The 8,505-nt window shown below is 42.1% G+C and overlaps 1 non-coding gene across 1 annotated transcript; it reads left to right on the top strand.

Moving 5' to 3' along the window:
* The first annotated feature begins 878 nt into the window (after nucleotides 1–878).
* Nucleotides 879–986, top strand: LOC130937702 (small nucleolar RNA R71). Its single transcript, XR_009068907.1, has one exon. It is a non-coding gene; the product is annotated as a small nucleolar RNA R71 (small nucleolar RNA).
* The last annotated feature ends 7,519 nt before the right edge of the window (nucleotides 987–8,505 follow it).

The following is an 8,505-nucleotide window of genomic DNA, read 5'->3' as shown; positions in this document are numbered from 1 at the left end:
TCATTTTGAGCCTCAGATTCCCATGGTTCCTCATTGGGGAACTCTGTGGAGGCTAGTGCACGCCCATTGAGGCCTTCCTCAGTGGCGTCCACTTCCTCTCTTTCCTTTCCAGATTCGGCCATGTTGATGACCTTGCACTCTCCTTTTGGATTTTCTTCTGTATTGCCTGGAAGAGTACTTGGAGGGAGTTCAGTAATTTTCTTACTCAGCTGTCCCACTTGTGCCTCCAAATTTCTAATGGAGGATCTTGTTTCAGTCATGAAACTTTGAGTGGTTTTGATTAGATCAGAGACCATGGTTGCTAAGTCAGAGGGGTTCTGCTTAGAATTCTCTGTCTGTTGCTGAGAAGATGATGGAAAAGGCTTGCCATTGCTAAACCTGTTTCTTCCACCATTATTGTTGAAACCTTGTTGAGGTCTCTCTTGATTCTTCCATGAGAAATTTCGGTGATTTCTCCATGAAGAATTATAGGTGTTTCCATAGGGTTCTCCTAGGTAATTCACCTCTTCCATTGAAGGGTTCTCAGGATCATAAGCTTCTTCTTCAGTTGAAGCATCCTTAGTACTGCTTGGTGCATTTTGCATTCCAGACAGACTTTGAGAAATCAAATTGACTTGTTGAGTCAATATCTTGTTCTGAGCCAGAATGGCATTCAGAGTGTCAATCTCAAGAACTCCTTTCTTCTGACTTGTCCCATTGTTCACAGGATTTCTTTCAGAAGTGTACATGAATTGGTTATTTGCAACCATTTCAATTAGCTCTTGAGCTTCTGTAGGCGTCTTCTTCAGATGAAGAGATCCTCCAGCAGAGCTATCCAAGGACATCTTGGATAGTTCAGACAGACCATCATAGAAAATACCTATGATGCTCCATTCAGAAAGCATGTCAGAAGGACACTTTCTGATTAATTGTTTGTATCTTTCCCAAGCTTCATAGAGGGATTCTCCATCCTTCTGTCTGAAGGTTTGGACTTCCACTCTAAGCTTACTCAATTTTTGAGGTGGAAAGAACTTTGCCAAGAAGGCATTGACTAGCTTTTCCCAAGAGTCCAGGCTTTCTTTAGGTTGTGAGTCCAACCATGTCCTAGCTCTGTCTCTTACAGCAAAAGGGAATAGCATAAGTCTATAGACCTCAGGGTCTACCCCATTAGTCTTGACAGTGTCACAGATTTGCAAGAATTCAGCTAAAAACTGATGAGGATCTTCCAATGGAAGTCCATGGAACTTGCAATTCTGTTGCATTAGAGAAACTAATTGAGGCTTAAGCTCAAAGTTGTTTGCTCCAATGGCAGGGATAGAGATGCTTCTCCCATAGAAGTCGGGAGTAGGTGCAGTAAAGTCACCCAGCACCTTCCTTGCATTGTTGGCATTGTTGTTGTTTTCGGCTGCCATATCTTCTTCTCCTTTGAAGAATTCGGTTAGGTCCTCTACAGAGAGTTGTGCCTTAGCTTCTCTTAGCTTTCGCTTCAAGGTCCTCTCAGGTTCAGGGTCAGCTTCAACAAGAATGCCTTTGTCTTTGTTCCTGCTCATATGAAAGAGAAAAGAACAAGAGAATGTGGAATCCTCTATGTCACAGTATAGAGATTCCTTGAGGTGTCAGAGGAAACGAAAAACAGAAGAAAGAGGTAGAAGAATTCGAACTTGATCAGATAGAGTTCGAATTGTGCATTAAGAAGGAGTGATACTCCATAAATAGAAGGATGTGAGAAGAGGGGAAGGAAATTTTCGAAAATTAAGTGAAAGAGTTTGAAAATATTTTGAAAAACTTTAATTGATTTTCGAAAATCAAGAGTGAAAGAAAAAATATCAAGTAATTTTTGAAAAGATTTTAAGATTAGAAGTTAAAAAGATATAGTTGAAAACTATTTGAAAAAGATATGCTCGAAAAGATATGATTGAAAAGATATGATTTGAAAACAATTTAAAAGATATGATTTGAAAACAATTTTAAAAGATATGATTTTAAAAAAATTTAATGACTTGCCTAACAAGAAAAGATATGATTCAAACATTAAACCTTTCTCAACAGAAAAGGCAATATACTTGAGATGTTCAATCAAATCATTAATTGTTAGTAAGTATCTTTGAAAAAGGAAAGAAATTGATTTTGAAAACATTTGATTGAAAAGATTTGATTTGAAAAAGATTTGATTTTGAAAAACTTTGAAAACTTGAAAAAAAATTTGATTTGAAAACAAAATCTTCCCCCTTTTGCCATCCTGGCGTTAAACGCCCAGAATGGTATCCATTTTGGCGTTTAACGCCCAAAATGCTACCTTTTTGGGCGTTAAACGCCCAACCAGGTACCCTGGCTGGCGTTTAAACGCCAGTCTGTCCTTCTTCACTGGGCGTTCTGAACGCCCAGCTTTTTCTGTGTAATTCCTCTGCTGCATGTTCTGAATCTTCAGTTCCCTGTACTATTGACTTGAAAATAGAACCAAGATCAAATAAACAAGGCATGCAAGACACCAAACTTAAGATTAGACACTAGACTCAAACAAGAAACATAAAATCTTTTTTTGGTTTTTATGGTTTTGTAAATTTTTTGTGCTTTTTCGAAAATTATATGAAAATAGAAAATGAAGGTTTCAGAATTCTCAATTTGAATTTCAGGAATCATTGCAATGCTAGTCTAAGACTCCGGTCCAGGAATTAGACATGGCTTCACAGCCAGCCAAGCTTCCAAAGAAAGCTTCGGTCCAAAACACTAGACATGGCCAATGGCTAGCCAAGCCTTAGCAGATCATTGCTCCAATAGCAAGATTGATAGAAATCAACAAGCTCTTGTGATGATCAGTTGAAACCTCGGTCCAATAAGATTAGACATGGCTTCACAGCCAGCCAGACTTCAACAGATCATCATGAAACACTAGAATTCATTCTTAAGAACTCTGAAGAAAAATACCTAATCTAAGCAACAAGATGAACCGTCAGTTGTCCATACACAAGAACAATCCCCAGCAACGGCGCCAAAAACTTGGTGTTGTTGCCGGATTTTGGCACTGATGTCACCGGACCAAAAGCTTGCTCAAAACTCGAACAATCCCCGGCAACGGCGCCAAAAACTTGGTGCACGAAATTGTGATCACTACAACTCAAATAATCCCTAGTAATGGCTCCAAAGACTTGGTGCTCAATACCATGGCATAAACACAACTTCGCACAACTAACCAGCAAGTGCACTGGGTCGTCCAAGTAATAAACCTTACGCGAGTAAGGGTCGATCCCACGGAGATTGTTGGTATGAAGCAAGCTATGGTCATCTTGTAAATCTTAGTCAGGCAGACTCAAATGGGTATAGATGATGAATAAAACATAAAGATAAAGATAGAGATACTTATGTAATTCATTGGTGAGAGCTTCAGATAAGCGTATGAAGATGCTTTCCCTTCCGTCTCTCTGCTTTCCTACTGTCTTCATCCAATCCTTCTTACTCCTTTCCATTGCAAGCTTATGCAAGGGTTTCACCGTTGTCAGTGGCTACCTCCCATCCTCTCAGTGAAAATGTTCCTATGCTCTGTCACAGCATATGGCTAATCAGCTGTCGATTCTCGGTCAGGCCGGAATAGAATCCAGTGATTCTTTTGCGTCTGTCACTAACGCCCCGCCTGCTAGGAGTTTGAAGCACGTCACAGTCATTCAATCATTGAATCCTACTCAGAATACCACAGACAAGGTTAGACCTTCCGGATTCTCTTGAATGCCGCCATCAGTTCTCGCCTGTACCACGAAGACTCTGATCTCACGGAATGGCTGGCTCGTTTGTCAGGCGAGCACTCAGTTGTCAGGCGATCAACCATGCATCGTGTATCAGGAATCCAAGAGATAAACACTAGAGCCTTGTTGCTTGTAGAACAGAGTGGTTGTCAGTCACTTTGTTCATAAGTGAGAATGATGATGAGTGTCACGGATCATCACATTCATCAAGTTGAAGAACAAGTGATATCTTGGACAAAGAACAAGCGGAATTGAATAGAAGAACAATAGTAATTGCATTAATACTCGAGGTACAGCAGAGCTCCACACCTTAATCTATGGTGTGTAGAAACTCCACCGTTGAAAATACATAAGAACAAGGTCTAGGCATGGCCGAATGGCCAGCCTCCCAAATGATCTAAGATAGCATGAAACTCAAAGATAGCTACCAAGATGTCTAATACAATAGTAAAAGGTCCTACTTATAGAAAACTAGTAGCCTAGGGTGTACAAAGATGAGTAAATGACATAAAAATCCACTTCCGGGCCCACTTGGTGTGTGCTTGGGCTGAGCAATGAAGCATTTTCGTGTAGAGACTCTTCTTGGAGTTAAACGCCAGCTTTTATGCCAGTTTGGGCGTTTAACTCCCATTTTGGTGCCAGTTCCGGCGTTTAACGGTGGAATTCCTGAGGGTGACTTTGAACGCCGGTTTGGGCCATCAAATCTTGGGGAAAGTATGAACTATCATATATTGCTGGAAAGCCCAGGATGTCTACTTTCCAACGCCGTTGAGAGCGCGCCAATTGGGCTTCTGTAGCTCCAGAAAATCCACTTCGAGTGCAGGGAGGTCAGAATCCAACAGCATCTGCAGTCCTTTTCAGTCTCTGAATCAGATTTTTGCTCAGATCCCTTCAATTTCAGCCAGAAAATACCTGAAATCATAGAAAAACACACAAACTCATAGTAAAGTCTAGAAAAGTGAATTTTAACTAAAAACTAATAAAAATATAATAAAAACTAACTCAAAGATACTAAAAACATACTAAAAACAATGCCAAAAAGGGTACAAATTATCCGCTCATCTTGGTGTCACATCATCATCCAGCCAAGGAACCTCGGCTAATGCAGCCATGCTGGTGACCAGTGTAGGAAATGGGAGTAGGCCACGGATGTGTGCTCGCCACATGCTCTGCCGGATGAAGCGGGGAAAATATACTTCCTTACCCTCCATGACACAGCCAATCAGAAGTAACATCTCCATCGGGATCTTAGAAAAGTGGGCAGTGGGTAAGACATAGTGGGCAAATATCATCTGCCAAGTCTTGGCCTCTCTAGTCAAATGAGCAAAAAGCATCCCTTTAGGCTTTGTGTTGCCCAAATCCATGACCCAAGGAGCATCGGGTGGGACAATCACGTGCTTAAGCGCCTCATAGTCAAAAGTCATGTAGTTGATAGCTGTATCTGCCTGCTGATGAGCACAGGTGCCATTAGTAAGGTGTCGGCACTGCAATGCCTCTTCAATAGTAACCTCAGTAATCATGATCTCTCTACCCCTTAATTGTACTGAATCAAGAGTAGGACGGAAGATGTTGCAATAGAACTCATTGACCCATGAGACGTTGATGTTTCCCAGATCCCTATCAACAAATTCCAAACCCAACTCTAGAATACAGGTGTTGATGGCGCGTCTCACATCATTGGGGAGGACTAGTTTCTTTTCAATGTTCAAGTTCTTCTTCCGATACCTGGGAAGGCGAAGCTCACAGTAAAGGTTGGGAAATTTTTCAGGATCAGTGGAAGGTAGCAACTGATTTTCCTTATCCGTTTCATTCTGCGGATTCTTAGCATAATTGGTGTAGGGGGAAGGGGTAGAGGTCCTAGAGTGTTTTCTTTTCTTGGAAGTAGTGGCTATGGCCTTTCCTTTGTCGGACATCCTTAAAATTAGAATAGAATAGAATATAAGCAATTAAGCAAGTAGCACGAAGCAAGTAAGACATGTTCAGGAAGTAAGATGAAAGACAAATAGGCAAATGGTGAACTAATAGCAAGTAAGCACAGAAAACATAGCCATAAACCAAGAATTCAACATTTCAATCAGTGTAACATAGTGCTCATGTAATAGGTACAAGAATCATCATAACTCAAAAGAATTGTTATAAAGGTAAGTGAAATGAGAGCTGAAGTTAGTAGGTTAAACAAGTGAATGAGTTAAAGATGAGATTGCTAGTTAGTGTTTTGAGGGAAACTTGTCTAATAAAATCGAATTGCAAAATGTGTACAACAATCATGTTCACACTCATGAGGGTATGGAATTCTCACATGCATGAAAATGAACTCGCAACAGTTGGTGTTACAAGCAATCAAATGTAATTGTGCAATTATGCAAGGTTGAAAACTAAGTTGAGTTAAAAGGAAGTTGCACAATCAAAGCATACCAACTATTGTAAGAGGATGAACATCATGTAATGATTGCGGGAATAAAAAATAAGTGCGGGGATGCTGGCCCAAAAACCCCGGGCATTGAACTTGGAGTGAGTTAGGAAAAAGGTTAAGCTGTAAGTGCCAAGTTCAATCCCGAGATTAGTAAATGAAAGTGAAATAGTTTTATCAAAAATTGGGCAGCATTCCGGCTTAAAATTGGACGTTCCCGGATAGCAAACATAGCACAAATAGTATGATTACATCATCAATTAAACACAGCAGCAGTGATATAGCAGCAAGGTAACACTAGTATGAATACTAACAGCTCAAAATCAGCATTCAACAGACCAGTACCAAGCAGAGAAAGAACACGAACGGAGCAATTATCAGGCCTAGAATCCTCTATCCAGAACCTAGCTACCTAACCGCAGTTATATCTATCTACCCTAACATGCAAAAATCAAATTCTAACTAACTAAAATTAACAGTAACAAAGAGTGAAGAAAATAGAGTTGAGGCAGGTAACCTGGAGGCTGGGTAGAATCAGAAATGGGGGTGGGTAGGCAATGGGGCAGAGGTAGAGAGAGGTGCCACTTCAGATGGTGGCGGAGCTGCGGCGGTGGAGCTACAGCGGCGGGGGTGACCGTGAGAGAGAGAGGAGATGGTTAAGAGAGAGAGAGAGAGAGGAAGGAAGAGAGGGAGAAGGGGGTGGCGTGGTGGTCGGCAGTGCCTGTGCGGCGGCGTGGTGGTCGGAGCGTGGCAGGGAAGAAGATAGGGTGGGAGACGTTGGAGAAGATGAGAGTAGGGGGAATGGGTTGAGGTGCGCGACTGTGCTGCTTACATCGCGTCCTTAGGGTTATATAATTTGAATCCGCACGGGCGCGCACAGCACGCATCCGCGTACATTGATGAATTTGGGAACCGACGCGTGCGCGCCTTGTGCACTTACGCGTAGGTGGTGAGAATTGGTAAGTATGTGTGCGCGTACAGTGCACGCACGCGTGCTAGGAGTTGGGCTGGAGGCTTAGCGCGAGCCCAGAGTTGGCATAATTCTCTAGATTTTGCCCTGGAAGTTGCATCACCAGATCCGCGCACACGCAGCACGTGCGCGAATGCGCACATTCTCTTATGGACTCATGGGCGCGAAGGCGCGCAATTCGTGTCCGTGCGATGGAGGTTTGGGCCAGGGGTGTAGTGTTGGCCCAACGCCAGCATAACTCTCTGGAGGATGTATGGGCTGCTGCTACCAGCCTAGAGATGTGTACGTGGTAAGTGCGCGTCCGCGTGCTTTCCCTTAAGGGTATATGGACGTGCACACAACATTGTGCGCGTCCACGTGGAACGAGTTGGGCTAAGAGCACAATGTTCGCCCAAGAGAGGCCCAAACACTGGAAAATGTGTGTGCTGCATCCGCTCATGGATGCGTGTGCGTACAGCGTGTGCACGCGTCTTTCCTCCCTTCCTTTTTTTATATCTGCTAAAAAGCAGAGGAAAAATTGCCCCAAGAGCTCCCTAGAATGCCTACAACTTTTTTATTCACTCAAAAATCATACAATTCACAAAAATGCAATTTGATTTATTCATCTACTACTAAGCACAACATACATGTGACTATGCTAACAATCAATTTATTAAGGCAACTCAAATGAAATGGGGAACTACCTACAAAGGTAACTCAAATCACTTATTAATGAAATCTACAAGAGAGTGGAAAGAGTATACCATGGTGGGGTATCTCCCACCTAGCACTTTTAGTTTAAGTCCTTAAGTTGGACATTTGGGAAGCACATTGTCATGGCGGCTTGTACTTGTACTCATCCTTGAATCTCCAAGGATCTTTGCTTCGCAATTGGTTGATAGAATTTCCAACCATCTTCACCAAGCTTGGATAGAGTTCTACCCAAGATATGAGTTCCCATAGTTGGTCTTCATTCTTCGATCCGGGATCCCATATCTTATTTTCGCACCCGTCTTCAAGTTGATCTTCATATTTTTTTTCTTTCCGGGTGGTTGACACATAGAATTCTCTTTAGCACACCAAGCCTTCCTTCTAGACCCATACAAAATGGTATTCTGTCAATCATAGTCCCCATACCTTACGAGCTTGACCTTAATGAGCCTAATACCATATTGCCAACCGCTACACAACTCGTTCTTAATTTTAATTCCACAAAGAGCTCTAAGTTGCCCATCCGTTTCAATCAAACTATATTCAAGCGAAAAAGTAAAGCTTAGGAATACGAATTTTACCCACTTGAATGTTGTGGAAGATGGCAATCTGAGGGGGTGATTCTCCCCACACTTAGACAATGCAAGGTTGACTTCTTTATGCTCTTCTTTTGTTGCTTCCACCTCTTGACGAGTTTCCTCACTTTCAACCTTTTCCCC

Source organism: Arachis stenosperma, chromosome 6 (genome assembly GCF_014773155.1).
Source record: "Arachis stenosperma cultivar V10309 chromosome 6, arast.V10309.gnm1.PFL2, whole genome shotgun sequence".
Lineage (NCBI taxonomy): Eukaryota > Viridiplantae > Streptophyta > Magnoliopsida > Fabales > Fabaceae > Arachis > Arachis stenosperma.
This window is presented reverse-complemented; position numbering and strand designations above follow the sequence as displayed.